Source organism: Lynx canadensis, chromosome C2 (assembly GCF_007474595.2).
Source record: "Lynx canadensis isolate LIC74 chromosome C2, mLynCan4.pri.v2, whole genome shotgun sequence".
NCBI classification, from domain to species: Eukaryota; Metazoa; Chordata; class Mammalia; order Carnivora; family Felidae; genus Lynx; species Lynx canadensis.
Window position 1 is genome coordinate 132177776 of NC_044311.2, and position 16270 is coordinate 132194045.

Sequence of the window (16270 nt, forward strand, 5' to 3'; positions counted from 1 at the left end):
TTGTAGAATGGTTTTTCAGGGAAGGTAAACATTCTATTAATGCCTGAAAGTAAGTATTCTTTAATTTCCCCGGATAATGACAAAAACGTATATTGGAAAATTTGAGCCAGCACTACATAAATTGAAATGGTCTCTCCGAGGGCACCCCATTTTTCCCTGGTATTTTTAAGCTAAAGAAAACTAACAGATTTTTGTAAGAGTCAAATTGAATACCTTGATCTATTAAACATGTAAGAGTGGCTTCATTAATTGCTATTTTGAAGCAACAGCACGAAACAGCAGAATTTCAGAGTCTGAAGATACCTCAAAAATCATCCACCCTCTCTTGGGAGGCTGGAATCCCTTACCACTACATCTAGCTTATAGCATTCTACACTGGGAATTAATATTTTCAGAGGTGGGGAGCATACTACTTTTATAGGAAGCTAATGATGTATTTGGATAATTCTAATTGTTAGAAAGTTCTTTCTTACATTGAGCCAAATTTTGTCTCTGAGCAATACCAGGTATGTCTGCATGTTAATACTTTGAATATTTGAGGTCAGTTTACGTTCCCTTCTCCCCAACAAATGTTTAATATGTTATAATACATTTTTAGAGATCTCTAAATTTATTGTGTTATTATTAGTATACAGAGTTAAAGGTATAGTCTTCCAGACCACCAAGTCTGCCCAAGATTTTTGAACCCAACTACAAGGAGTTAGAGTACAACTACAAAGTTAAAGAGTCCACACAGCTCACCCTTACTTCTGACATCAACTGTATGTATAGGGTTTCTCAAATCAATCCTCAGGTTTGATAATTCACTAGAAAGACTCATAGAACTAACTGAAACCTACTCTACTTATAGCTGTTACAGGGAAATGATGCCAGAAGTCAGCCAAAGGAAGAGACACAATGCAGAGTCTGGAGGGTTCCAAATGTGAAGCTTTCCTTGTTCCCAGGACCTGTTGCCCTTCTAGTATTGATCTGTGACAATACGCATGTGGTAACGTCAAGGGGGAAGCTTTTGTGAGCTTCAGCATCCAGAGTTTTTATTGAGGCTTCATTGCATAAGCATGATTGATTGATTTACCAGGTTTTCCAGAGGGTCCACCATGAAAAACAGAGACGCCTGTCACTTGGAAAAAATCCCAAGGATTTAGAGGTTACCTCCCAGGACCTACATACAAAAACGGCCACACCTCTTTTGGATGAGGCCAATTTCCTCACCATGCAATATCATTTACTATTTTCTGGGGTAAAATTCTCCAATTCCTTAATGTGACATGAAATATAGCTTTAGAAGCTAAACATATTCTGGTTGCATTTCTGTAGATAAGTCCTAATTTATCAATGTTCTCTTTTGGGGTCCAGACTTAGGGTAACTTTGATAACAAAATATATACCTTGTGTCACTACAAGCTACATTGAAGTATTGCTACTGTAAAGTATGAAATAATACTTTAGAGTCAAGGGTCAGACAGACGGAGAGAATCCTGACATTTAACAGCCATTAGACCTTGTGAATGCTACTTATTCTTTTCTGAGCTTTCATTTTTTCATAGAGAGTTAATAATATTCCATATATTATGGGGACTAAGTGAGATCACATGTAAAATCTTTAATGTATCATAGGACCTTAATAAATATTAGTTCTTGTCTGGAAAAAATGTTGGATGATATGAATTTGTGTTTGAGGGGTTATCTTAGGCAACATTTGCCTATCCAGTCTTCTAGACTAGATGTATGCATACATTATTAAAACAAAACAGAATTCATTCAATTTATCAAATATTTATCTAAATCCAACTGAGAAGTGTAAAGCATTATGCTAGCAACTTAGAAAAAGGCAGTTTCTGCCTTCCTGGAATAAAAACATTTTCATTAATATCTTTGATATAAGTAGACTTCAGTAGGTGTTGAATTAAGGTACATATCAGATGCAGTGATGGAAGTGCAAGAGAAAAAGAAAGTCTGACTGGGATTATTAGAGAATGCTTCCCTAAGAAGGTGATATGTCTGAAAGGCCCAATGTACTAGTAGGCTTTGATAGCACTTTTAGGAATAGTGAATACCATTTTTCAGAATTTATAAATGTATTTACTTGGTGAAAGTGAATTTTATGACAAGGTATATATAAATTTATCATAAACATAGGAACAAATCATAAATCAAATTATCTTATATCAGAAATAAGTTCTCTAAAAATAAGAGGCAATGTTGAAAAAACTTTTAACTAAAAGCTTAATCTTTGTAATAAAAATATCTCATTGATTTTAAGGGATGTAAAGAGATTGCTTCTGTTCATTGCATTTTAAAAATTCAGAGACTAAAAAAAGTTAAAAAATAAAAATCCAGTAGACTTAACCCAATTTCTGATATTTATTATATCAGTTTTTGAATTCCAGGAAAACATAGATTTTATTTAAGGCAGGAGTTCATTTGTGAGTAGCGAAAGACTTAAACATAATTAATTTGTTCATCAAACAGTTCATTCAGCACATATTCATTGGATGTATTCTGTGCACCAGGCACTATTCCAGGCTCTGTGGGAAACTGACAATAAACAAGTAAATATATAGAATGTCCAGTGGTATAAGTACCATCAAGAAAATTAAAGCAGTATAATGCATGATAGAGAGTGTTGGAGAATAGTCGAATTTGCTCTTTTATGTAAATCGGTCAGGAAATACCTTCTGACAGACATCTGAGCAGACAGGAATCTTCGTGTGGTAACAAGTCAGAGAGATATTCTGGGGTGAGGGTTCCAGGCAGAGTAGACAGCAAGAGCAAGGTTCCTGAGGTTGGAGCATGCTTGGCATTTTATAGGAGGAGCAAGTGTGGCTGAGAAGAGTGAGGGAGGGAGAAGGCAGGAGGTTGCTATATTATCGGGTTCCACAGGCCACTGCAAAGACTGGGTTTTATTGCAAGTGGCACCTCAGTAACCTGACCCATGCCTACCTCTTAAACCTCTGTCCTTGCTTCTTATTTTTTCTTCTCTACACTTGTGCTGCCTAGTATGGTAGCCAATACCCCACATCCGACTATTGAGAACTTGGAATGTGGCTAGTTCAGTTGGACAGTATGAAAAAAAGTGAAATATCTCCATACTTTTATATTGCTTAATATGTTGAAATGACAACATTTCAGGTATATTGGGTTAAGTAGGATAAAATAAACTTCATCCCTTTCCTTTCTTTTAATTAATGTTTTTATTTAGAAATAATTCTAGATTCCCATGTGGTTGTAAGAAATAATACAGAGAAATCCTGTGTTCCCTTTATCTAGTTTTTCCCAGTGGTAATGTCTTATCAGCACAATATGACTACCAGGATATTGACAGAGATACAATCTTACTCAGATTTCTCTAGTTTTAATTGTACTCGTGTGTGTGTGTGTGTGTGTGTGTGTGCATGCTTATCTGTTCAACTTTGTCACATATATAGGTACCACAATGTCAACATTCAAAACAGTTTCTTCACCACCAAGATCCATTGTATTGTTCTTTTGTAACTACACCCACCACATATCTATGCTACATCCCTCCCCGGGGCCCCAGCCTTTACCAACCACTAGTCTATTCTCCATTTATATACTTTTTTTCAGGTTAGAAGTGTTATGTAAATGGAATCATTCAGGGCATGTTCTTTGGGAACTGGCTTTGGTCCCTCAGCATAATCCCCTCAAGATTGATCTAAGTCACTGTCTGCCTCAATAGTTCATTCCTCTTTATTGCCAAACAGCATCCCATGAGCGGGATGTACCACACTTTGTTTAACGACTCACCCGTGGAAGGACACCTGGGATGGTTCTCGTTTCTGCTACTACGAATTAAACTGCCATAAACATTCCTGTACAGATTTGTGTGTGAATATGGGTTTTCGTGTATCTGGGGTAAATGCTTGGGTACAACTGCTGGGTCATATGGTATTTGCATGTTTAGTTTATAAGAAACTGCCAAATCACTTTTCCAGGGTTCTGTATCCACCTGTTTCTTTTTACTTTTTGTAACATGGCTACTAGAAAATTTAAGATTACATATATGGCTCACATTTCTATTTAACAGTGCATCTCTTGTGTAGAGCACTGGTTCCTCATCTCACGCTCTCCACATGTGCTGTTCTCTCTGGAGTGTGTTCATGACCCCTCTCGGATGTACATGAACGTCCATAGCACAGTGGTTGAAAGCAGAGTCTCAAACCAGATGGCCTGGGTTTGGATCTTGGATCTACCCCATATGGGGTATCTGATTTTTAAGATAGTTAATACTTTCCCTCAGTTTTTTTAATCTGTAAATGGGATGATTATAGCAATACCGATCTCATTGGGTTGATATGAGGACTGAGTTAGCACATGTGAAGTTATTTCCTAATGAGCTCTTTCTGACTCCTGCCCAAGAGCAGATTGAAATCCTTATATAGGCTCTCATCACAGTCAACATCCTCATTAAAGTTGTAATTCTATGATTATTTTGTATCTCACTTCACTATTGCAGGGGCAGTGGTCTTATCTAACTTATTCAGTACTATATCCTTAGTACTAGTATAGAACTTGCAAAAAGGAGAGAGTATATCATTGTTGAATGAATGAGGGAATGGATAAATTGCTTTTTTTGAGTGGTGTTTTTTTTAAGTTTTTTAAGTTTTTAAACTTCAGTTACCATGCAATGTAATGTTAGTTTCAGGTGTACAGCTTAGTGATTCAGCTGTTTCACAGAACACCCCCGGTGCTCATCACAGCAAGTGTACTTCTTAATCTCAATCACCTATTTTACCCATCCCCCACCAACCTCCCTTCTGGTAATCATCAGTTTGTTCTCTAGAGTTAAGAGTCTGTTTCTTGGTTTACTTCTCTCTCTCTCTCTCTTTTTTCTCCCCATTTCTTGTTTGTTTCAGTTCTTAAATTCCACATGTCAGTGAAGTCATGGTATTTGTTTTTCCTCTGACTGACTTACTCTTTGTTATGGCCAAGTAATATTCCAGTGTGTGTGTGTGTGTGTGTATTTATTTTACTATTATATATATATATATATATATATATATATATATCACCTCTTCTTTATCCATTCATCAGTTGAAAAATTTCATTCAATGTAAGCATTCAATGGAAGCATGATTTACTTTAATTATTTAACTTAATTTCTTCTTCCTTAATTTTCAAAATCAATGTTATTCATGTTTCTCTGATTTAGAAGACTAGGTTTCTATCTGCAAGTTCTATGAACAACTTGTACATGTGGATCCAATCTATTGTGGAGTAAAAATTGTTCTGGAAAAGTGATTGAATTCAATAGTAATAGTACTAAAATATATATGTGTATATATATAGAGAGAGAAAGTACTCTGTGACAGTTTTAGTTCAGTTATTCAGTTCAAGCAATCATGTAATTGTTATGATACAATTCATGTTACTTAACTGCTTCCTTTGGATTATGGGCCCTATGAAGACCAATCCCTCAGTCAGTAGGTGACATTAAGGTAAAAGTACTTTTTCATGCCTCTGCAGATACCTTTTTCTCAGTATACCTAGTCCTTAAATAGTAAGCTCCATGACATTCTTAGGAAAGTCACAGAAAACCGTGGCATAGCATAGATGATTTTAATTTACCCACTCTGTTTTAAAACTGTGTACCAACTACCAACAGCACATGCCTGTTTCACACACACACCCAAATGCACTTTGTTTAACCAGACAGTTACATGACAAGACTTTGCCATAAGATTATGACTTTCAACTCCAAACTAACCAGTGAAATAAAATACGCCTTCTTTCCATTGAAAAGTATTTGAGCTCAAACTTGTACTGAAGCATATCTGGGTGTAAAAGATTGCGATGCCATTTGTTTCCTGGTTTAGTGATTTTTTAATACCAAGTAGATTAAAATAATACTAAATAACAAAAAAATTGCTAATATTTATTGAATTTTTACTCTGTGCTCAGAACTATATTGATTTGCCAGAACTATTTTGCGATATAATTGATATATAACATTGTGTCAGTTTAAAGTGTATAACATGTTGATTTGATACATTTGTAAATTGCAGTATTATTACCACCATAGCATTAGCTAACACCACCATCATGTCCCATAATTATCATTTCTTTTTTGTGGTGAGAACATTCAATCTGGTTTCTTAGCAACTTTGAAGTATATAATGCTGTATTATCAATATAACTACACAGGTAGCTACTATAATCATCCCTATTTTACACTTGAGGAAACAGGCTAAGAGAGATTAAATTAGTGACTCAAGGTCAGAGTACTAGTAATTATTAAAGCCAGGATATGATTCTTTGTAATGTGAGAGTTCAAGCCTTTGCCAGTGATGCATGTTGCCTCTTATTTCAATAATAAGTTGGCCATTTGGGTTAATCATGGGGAAGGTGATGTTCCCTTTGTTTTCATATTCCTTATATTTTTCAACACTTTTTATTCATATACAGTCTGGTAAAATTAAATCATGTCCTCTCTTTCCTATGCCTTTACAGTTATTGTGTTACTATGGCCTTTATAAATGAAACAAGCAATGACAACAACAAACCCTTGCCCAAAGTGAGTGAAAATTCTAGCTCCTTTTCTCATGTTCTTATTGCAACGCAAGGACTTTGAGATTCATCACAAATTATCTATACACCAACAATATTTAATTTTCACGGTCAGGTAACTCCTGTGCTATAGACATGAAAGCGTGACACCTACATTTTTACAATCATTTCTCCTACCCTATTTTAATAGAGCTAGCTGTATGTAACTATCATCTGGAATAACAATGTTAAATGTATTATTTTATTTAACTAAAATATTAAATCCTTAAAGATTACCATTTATTTGCCACTCATTTACATATTACAAGTCTATGTTTGGACTTTGTTAGCCTTTTCTCTACTGTACCTCTGCTCCACACAACTATTTTTATGTGAAAATTGTTGCTTTATAGGATCACTCTGCCACTGTGTTGCTATTTTATTATTGCTATTATATTTAATTGGAATACTACTATTGTGTAACCAGGGAGAGTTCTTTCAACCTGGGAACATTTGCTTCAAATAGTATGGAGCTATTTATTTATTTATTTTCATTTCCTTACAATATCAGCTTTGATTAATAATTATATACAGGCTTTGCTCGTCTTACCTTGGTGTCACCAGTAATTGGGATCCATATCCATATCCTAACTTGCAATCATGCTGCAAGAAGCCAATAAATTCCCGCCGAGTGTGTTACTTGTTAAATTTAGTGCATTACACTCAGGGTAATGAATAAAAGCAGTGGGCCGTCACCGTCTGGCTGGCTGAGGAAGGCTAGAGCAGGCAGACTCCCCCGAGGCCTTGAGCTGGCTTATAACGGTGACAGGCGGAATCAAGGGAGTCCCCGAGCATCACAGTTCAGTTTGTCTCCCTTAATTTCCTCTTCTGTAGAGACTCAGAAGGCTGTAGGGAGGTGAAGTAATCTCAGCCATTAATTCACCACACTTTCATAAAATGCTGCGCGCTCTGGTTTCATTAACAAGCAAATACAATTTAGATAAATAGTCATGTGTTTGCATTCAGCAGAGATGAGAATACCGTTGAATATAAACTAGTGGGTATGCTCCCTGCAGCTCACTTTGTGTATCTACATATGTCTACTGTGTATTCACTTGTCTATATTAAATATGCACATAGGTATTTTTATATGAGCGAATAACCAGTAAAGCAAGCTCCTACCATATATATATACTTATTTCCAGCTCATATTTATTGAACATACATAAGCAATTACTAAAGAAATGACTACCACATTCTTAAGCCAACATGTAGCTCTTTCCTAATAAATAAATATATTCTTCGAAGGAAAATGTTCTTTCTTAAACTATACTATCACAAGAATTTAACATCTGCCATAAATGTATAAATGCAAGAATGTTAGAGCAACCAGGTCTATCTTCTGAGTAACTGCTTTTTCTTGGTAACTGAAAGTTTTTGTTATCCCAGCAAATAATTGTTATATACTATGTCTCATGCCAAAACCAGCAGACTCCTTTAGTCTTTGAGTAATTGTGAACGTTAATATCTATCCAGAAACAGATTCTTAAAGAAAGGAGGAAGAATAATTGGTATGAAATGACCACTTAACATTATTCTTGAATATCTTGGAAAATTTAGTGTAGAGTGTCCTTTGCTATCCATGATAAAGCAGCTGGTTCAAAATAACATGGTGTATCTCATTAGAGGGATATTAGATCTAATTATGCAACATATAAGTGAGATCATTATAGTAACATTATCTCAATGAGGTAAGTAAAGCACACGTGAAATCTAACACTCTGCCGCTTGAAAGAATTTTTGAAAGCAAATGTGAGGAATTAATGATAATTTAAGTGTACTTTGAAAGATGTTGAAAACCCATCATGAATCTTTGACATGTAATGGAAAAATATAATAGAATGATATTACCCTGATTAATTCTACTGAAGATAAAAATGAACTTCCTGGGCGAATATCATCTTTTAATGCAGACAAATTGTTTTCTAAACAAAATAAAACAAAAAGGCAGAGAAGTGTCATAGGGTTTTTTTTTTTTTGTGTTTGTTTTTATTACCTATTTGGGGGGGGGGGACTTTTGTCATATCAGCGATCTTCAAACTTCAGAGTGTAACAGAATCACAGAGAGGGTGCTTTTTTAATGTTAATTTCTTTTGAGAGAAGAGTGAGGGGGGAAGGAGCACAAGCGGGGAAGGGGCATAGAGCGAGGGAGAGAGAGAATCCCAAGCACGCTTTGCACTGCCAGCTCAGAGCCAGATGCAGGGCTTGATCTCACAACCATGAGATCATGACCTGAGCCAAAATCAAGAGTCTTATGCTTAACTTAGCCACCCAAGTGCCCTAAGAGAGCTAGTTAAAACAGATTGCTGGCCCCAACCTCAGAGTTTCTGACTCAGTAGGACTGGGTGGAATCTGAGAATTTGCATTTCTATAATTCCAAGTGATGCTGATGCTCTGGTCCAGGTGCTCTTTGAAGACTACAGGACTATGTGAAAATCACTATAAAAGACACTTAAGTCATATTATCATCTGGATTATTTTTCTATACAATTAAAGTCCATATATCCCATACTCTGCTTGATATTTTTCAATCAAGTTATCTTCAGAAATCCAGATTCTATTATGAAGAAATCTGCCTTTAAAATATAATTAAGGCTATCTGCCTGACAAGTGCATTGGGCATATTTTTAACAACATATTTAAAAACAACCACACGACAAAACGAATAGATGCTACCTAGCGGGGAAGAAGCCAAAAATAATGAGTTTTAGCTCTGTGAAGCTAATTTAGCTTTCTTATCTGTAGATATTATCTCTTTCCTAAGAGGTCTGAGTTAACTACTAAATTGATTGATTCTAATGTACAGCATGGTGACCATAGTTAATAATACTGGATCATACACATGAAATTTAATGAGTATAGATCTCAAGTGTTTTCATCACGCACATACACACAAAACAGGAAATATGTGAGGTAATGGATATGTTAACCTGATTATGGTTATCATTTTATAATGTATATCAATCATCATATTGTACACTTTAAATATATACAGTTTTATTTGCCAATTATACCTCCATAAACCTGAAAGAAAAAATAATAAATTGAAGCCCTCAAATAAACTTTAAATTAAAAATTAGCAATTGAATGAATATTGTTATCATGTATAAAACTACTGGTTGATTCCTTTCATTTGTAAAGTAATATCAGGTATAGTTTGAATAGTTTTGTTAATTTATTACCTAAAAGTGTGTTTAGGAAGATGTGTACAATAAAATTCCACCCAAAGTTTGCATACGAGTTTTGTTTTCCTTTTTTTTTTTTTTATAAAAAAAAATCTGCTTTTTTCTCAAGTCAAGCATTATAATTGTTATGGTAACAATGATCAAAGGGCATTCCCAGACATTTTCTTGACTCTATGTATGTAGGTTTCAAAATTAGATAATCTGGTTTATATTCTGAATTCAAATGCCTGAGTCTCCATAAAATAAGGCAATATCTATGTGGCAGTCAGAAAAATATTATAAGACCTCAGTATTAGGACAATAACTTCAAATGTTCTTGTGGAAGAGATCCCAAACCAAATTTATGAAACAGTTCTTAATATTGAAAAATTGGATTACATTCTGTTGTTTCAGTGTAGATTATAGCTGAGCTGTCCGTCAAATTCTGGATTCTCTTGTTATCTCTGCTCTCACTGCCCACCCCCCCCACCCCCACCCCCCACCAAACAAAGCTGGATCCTCCATTCATCTGCATGTTAAAATGATGAAATAGTTATTGCAATGAAAGCAAGTGCTTTTCATCACTTTGATATGGTTGTCATAGTCCTAAAGAGAGTTCTGTCTTCCAGGATCAATTTTTAAGGACCCCAAAAAGCTCTTATGTTGTGTTATATCCACAGGCAAAATTAGACTGAGGGTTCAGACTTTACTGACTACTCCCATGCTCTTATTCCTGGCTGTACCCTGTAGTCAGATGAGGGGCTTTAGAAAGTACTGATGCCAGGGTCTCAACCAGAGTGATTTGGAGTTAATTGGTCTGGTGAGTAGCTAGGTCATTAGGAGTGCTTAAGAATCCTCCCATGTGATTACAATGTGCAGCTGAGTTTGGGACCAATGTTTACAGTTATTTACAGGTGAATCCATTAGAAGGGCTAATAACAATGAAGTCAGTGCCGGTACCACACATTCCAAGAGTATTAGCACATGGGAAATGGTAAAGTGTTCATTCCCATTAGAATGGATTTGTGTGCATGTGTGTGTTTGTGACCGTGACTGTGGCAGAGCTGGGACTATCAAAGTAAAATCTGCTTTATGGATGTATCATAATCTTGGTTGTGAAGTGTTTATGGTAACTTGCACTTACAGAAACACTTATTATGGGAGTTTACGTCTCACTTGGTCAGGTTCTTATCTTCTCTCTCTTGTTCTACTGCATTGGTTCCTTAACCAGAATTCCTGAGAACATTTGATGTGCCAGCCATTGTGCCGGGACAGGAACACAGCAATGAATGAAAGTAAAGGTAAACTTATATAACCATTGGTAAAATGGTTGGAAAACTGAATGCAAATGTGAAAACTGTTGGCAAAATATGAGACTTCAGTGTTTTTTAAAAAGTCAACATCATCAGTTGGTATTAAAATGTGGCTTATGTTGACAGAAATTAGGGAATATGGCCATGGGAGAGGGAAGGAGGAGTAGGAGGATTATAAAGGAAAAATGTACCATGATTTGCATCTTAACTGGGAGGAGTCAACTCTACTGTTTCATTCTTGGCTTTGATAATGACTCAAGTATAAGGTAAAAAGAATGCATGGAGATATTTTAAGGGGAAATATAAACACGTATTAACTTTAAATATGATGCGTAACTACCAGATCACTAGAGAAGAGTTACATAATTTAAATAATTAAAGTCAAGAAGACAAAAAGCTAATAATTGATACATATATAAGTACTTATACCCTACAAACAGACACTACACGTTTTGCAGGCATCTATGGTTTATTTAGCAAAATAGAACAGTATTATTCAAGAGCAACTAAGTGATAAATAATAGAAATTATGTAAACCGCATATGGTCACAATTTAATAGTACTAAAATATTCATTTTTTAAAAAAAATCTCTAAAATACTAAAAAAATAAACATTAAAACAAAAGTGACATTAAATAAACCATTTGCTTAAATAACTGTTGGGACAAATTGGAAAATAAAACCATAATCATAGACTGTTTAGAAATCTCACATTGCAGCACCACATGTTAACATAGGTAAAGTACCAAATTCATAGGCTTTAGCCTTTACCACAGAAAAAAATAAATATAAGTGAATCAAGTCTTTATCTCAAGATCATAAGTAGATGACAATAAATCAAAGACAAAACTTAGAGACAGCAGCAATATAAATGTAATTTAATTGGAGAAATGTAACATCAAGAAGCAAATCATGCACTAAATCAACTTTTAAGGAAAAATATCTTTAATTTTATGTAAAGAGCAAAAAGCAAAAAAAAAAAAAATAGAAACAAGAAAGAGAATTAAAAAATAGGAAATGAAAAAACATAGAGGGTAATCTTGTTTACGAAGATAATTGCAACTTTCTTGGTGAAATACTGTGGTGTCCTTGTCTGTGGTTCCAAGACCCCCCAGTGGACACCTGAAACCACCAATAGTACTAAATCCTATATTTATTATATTTTCTCCTATGCATATATATCCATGATGAAGTTTAACTTATAAATTAGGCACTATAAGAGATTAACAGCAATAACTAATAATGAAATAGAATAATTATAGTAATAGGGGCGCCTGGGTGGCTCAGTCGGTTAAGCGGCCGACTTTGGCTCAGGTCATGATCTCGCGGTTCGTGAGTTCAAGCCCCGCGTCGGCTCTGTGCTGATGGCTCAGAGCCTGGAGCCTGTTTCAGATTCTGTGTCTCCCTCTCTCTGCCCCTCCCCCACTTGTGCTTTGTCTCTCTCTTCCTATCAAAAATAAATAAAGGTAAAAAAATAAAATTTTGGAATAATTATCACAATATATTGTAATAAAAGTTATGTGAATGTGGTCTCTCCCGCTGTCTCTCAAAATATCTTATTGTACTATACTCAGACTTCTTGTGATAATGTGAGTTGATAATATGCCTGTGTGATAAGATGAAATGAGACGAATGCTGTGGGCATTATGACCTAACATTAGGCTACTATTGACCTTCTGAGGATATGACAGGAGGATCACAGCTTCCAGACTGTGGGTAACTGAAACTGCAGAAAGCAAACCTGCAGATAAGTGGGGGACTATTGTACAAGCAAATATAATTTGAATAGAGTATTAAAATAATACTTGGTAATACCAACACTCCCATTTATCTCAGCCATATGTAGATCATTCAGGTGACCAGTCTCTAGTATTTGACCTTACTGTGTCTCTCCATGTATTCGAGTTTTCTTATAGGTCCCATAAATATGTCCTTAGTATTTTTCTTACAATTGTATATTTTTGTGAAAATCTAAATCATTTATTTCCATTAAATTTTTACCTGGTTATTCCTGAATTACATAAGTCACAAAATTCCATACACACTACAGTTTGAATGTCAGCAGAGAATACAGTACCCATAAGCTAGTCTTTCTCTCAAATCCACACCCAAACTCTGACAGAAAAACAGTTTCTATCTCTTTAAATCTACTCTGATCTGCTATGTTAGAAAATACTCAATCCTCCGATCATAATTTCCCCCTTCCCATAATCTCTTCCTAAATATTGCCTGGCAATTGCAAGCCTAGTAAAGATTCAGATCTGCCAGTTAGCAGAATCTGAATTCCAGTTTTTGGCTCAGGTAAAGGAATATATTTAAAGATGTCAAATTTTTTGGGGAATTTCATGTAATTGTGGGTAGGTTTTAAAACTTTTTACATATACTTTTCATTTCATTTTACAAAAACTTATAAAATTCTTCATCTTATTTATTTATTTTTACTTTTGGCATACTTGCTACTTAAAAAAAAAACAAAACGTGTTAACTTACTAGAGACCCACATTTTACTTTCTGCTGCATTGGTTTATCCTGTCATTACTCCTTAGATTTTAGGTTTAATGGTCTTTGGAAAGCCTCTTCCCCACAGACACCATCCTCCATCTCCCCTACTTGCTGTGGCTGTTTTATTGGTGTGGTGAGGGCAGCGCTGACTCACAGGATGTCTTTAAAAAATTTTTTAACGTTTATTTATTTTTGGGACAGAGAGAGACAGAGCATGGACAGGGGAGGGTCAGAGAGAGGGAGACACAGAATCTGAAGCAGGCTCCAGGCGCTGAGCTGTCAACACAGAGCCCGACGCGGGGCTCGAACTCACGGACCGCGAGATCATGACCTGAGCCAAAGTCGGACGCTTAACCGACTGAGCCACCCAGGCGCCCCTCATAGGATGTCTTTGGACATTAGGATAGGAGCCTCTACCACGGGATCAGCAAAGTGGTATCTGAAGCCTCATCCACAAAGGTTGATCCAGTCCAAGTCCTTCCAGATTTCATGCTTGTCTACAGCTTTACAGTTACTTAACCCACGTGGCATAATGGGCAATGAGAACCATCACCAAGAACATTAGGAGGGGCAATACTCCACCACTGTCTTCCAGCATCTCACCCTATGAACTTTTCTCTTCTTAGACTGGGATACTTCACACTTGCCAACTTAACACCTGAAGAAAATCAATCTATATCATCATTTGCTCAATTTCTTAGCACCAAGTAGCTTTTCATTTACAAATGCCCCACCTGGGATACCTAACAGAAACTGATATATCAAAGATGAATTGAACACGAATGTTCATAGAGGAAAGTAAAGAAGTTGTACTCTAAATGTATTCAATCGTAAAAAGAATTTTAGAATATATTCTAAAATAAGTTGGAATGCAGTATGTGCCACAAAAAATAAGATACACCAGTGAGGACAGATTTGAAATACCAGTTCAAAGTAGACTTTCACTCTTGAGGCAGGCTGTGGTTCCTTCCTTAATTAGGAACTTACTATATATCACACATTGTGCATAAGAAATGTGCACATATAATCACATTTAATCTTTCCACTGCCCTATCCGTTACGTTTTGTTATTGCCCTTCATTTTAGAGAAGAGAACCAAGCTTTCAAAAGATGAAGAAATTGGCCCTCCATGATACAGACAATAAATACCAGAAACTTGATTCAAATCCTGATTTTGCATCGGACTTGAAGGTCTTAAGCACAATGTTACAATGTTGTTATATGTTACTTTTATTGACTGGATAGGACTGAAATCCAATTCACAGTTTAAGAAAAAGCAGAAAACATAGAAAAGACCTGAGGGGTTTCATAGCAACCAAAGAAAGGAATGTAGCTGGGTCTCAGGATCATCAGAAACCAGGCATTGAACCCTGTCCAAACTCAGGTTCCATCCATCTCCACTCTTACCACATCATCCCTTCCCACACCCCGTACTTAATCCCTCCCCTTCTACCTACCGCCTTCGCCATCACTAGATTACTCACTTTAGTTCACATGGTGGAAAACCAGTTACCATGAGCTTTATATCTCCTAGGTCACAAACTCAATGCCCAAAAGATGAACTTGACTGTCTTTTAAACACAAAGCAAGGGGATGGAAAACTTTGACCAGGTTTGGGTCATTGCTCATTCTATAACAATCATTAATTCGTTCACTTAAATGGAAATTCTTTTGGTTTACGCTCCATGTGTCGGACAGTGTCTTGAATACCAGGAATACAGTGGTGAACCAGATAGTTCAAGATCTTACATTCTAGTGGGGAGAAACGGGTAGTACGTAAGTTAAAGTATGAATACCTGAGAGTCTAGGACATATATAAAATAAATAGATAAGCCAATTTGTAATGATGCTAAATTAAAACAACGTAAAATATATAGCGAGCGATGGGATGGAGGTCAACAGTAGGTAGAAATATAAAAGAAAATTTCTTGGAGATGACATTTGAGCAGAGACTCAAATGACAAGAAGAAACCAGCCATCAAAAAATCAAGGAAGACCACTGCAGGAAAAGAAGATGAAAGGTACAAAAGCAATGAGCTGAGAATACTGGTCAGCCAGGATGGCTGGAACTTAGTAAGTGGATGGGAGAAAGGTAGTGGATGAGTTAGGGGTCAGAGGGAGATATAGGGACTAAAAAATCCGTAGAGGAGGCATTTGACTGTTATTCAAAGTGGGAAAGTTGTAGCCAGAGGGAGGGTGCTCTGATTTGCCCAAGTTAGGCCTGGTATCCCTTGGGTTATATTTTAATGTGGCTGCTGTTGCTGTAGCCAGAGGGCTGAAGGGGGTGAAGGAGGAGGAGGGGTGGGTTGGGGGGTGGTATTTCCCCATGGGAGCCATGGTTCTGGGCAGATAAAGCAGAGAGCAATTCCGTTCTCTTCTCAGTTCTTTTCAAGCACTTCTGTTATAAATTCCCTTAACTGTTATTCCCCATATATTGTCAAGCCACTCTTCTTGCAAAGCCAGCTTTATCTAAAAGTCTGTATTTTCTGCTAGTTTAAATATTTTACTTTTTCTGATCTTCCATGCAATTTTAAGGCTTTCTAAAGGGGCTATCTCAATTAGAATATTATCCAGAGTTGGAATATTATCTTTGTAATGCTGATTTGCTGATTGATTACCTGGTGGTTAATACCCACTTAAATATTGTCTGTTGCCTCTAGGCATTGGCTTCCACCTCCATTTCATTGGGCTTTGTATCTTAAATTCCCTATCTTCCAAGCTCTG

The 16270-nt window shown here is 36.1% G+C and overlaps 1 long non-coding RNA gene across 1 annotated transcript in view; it reads left to right on the top strand.

The window, feature by feature from the left end:
• Positions 1–11027, top strand: part of LOC115523981 — a 145272-nt gene extending 134245 nt beyond the window's left edge. Inside the window, exon 3 of the long non-coding RNA XR_004344104.1 lies at positions 10963–11027. This is a non-coding gene — a long non-coding RNA (uncharacterized LOC115523981). The remainder of the gene's footprint in view (positions 1–10962) is intronic.
• Positions 11028–16270: the final 5243 nt, after the last annotated feature.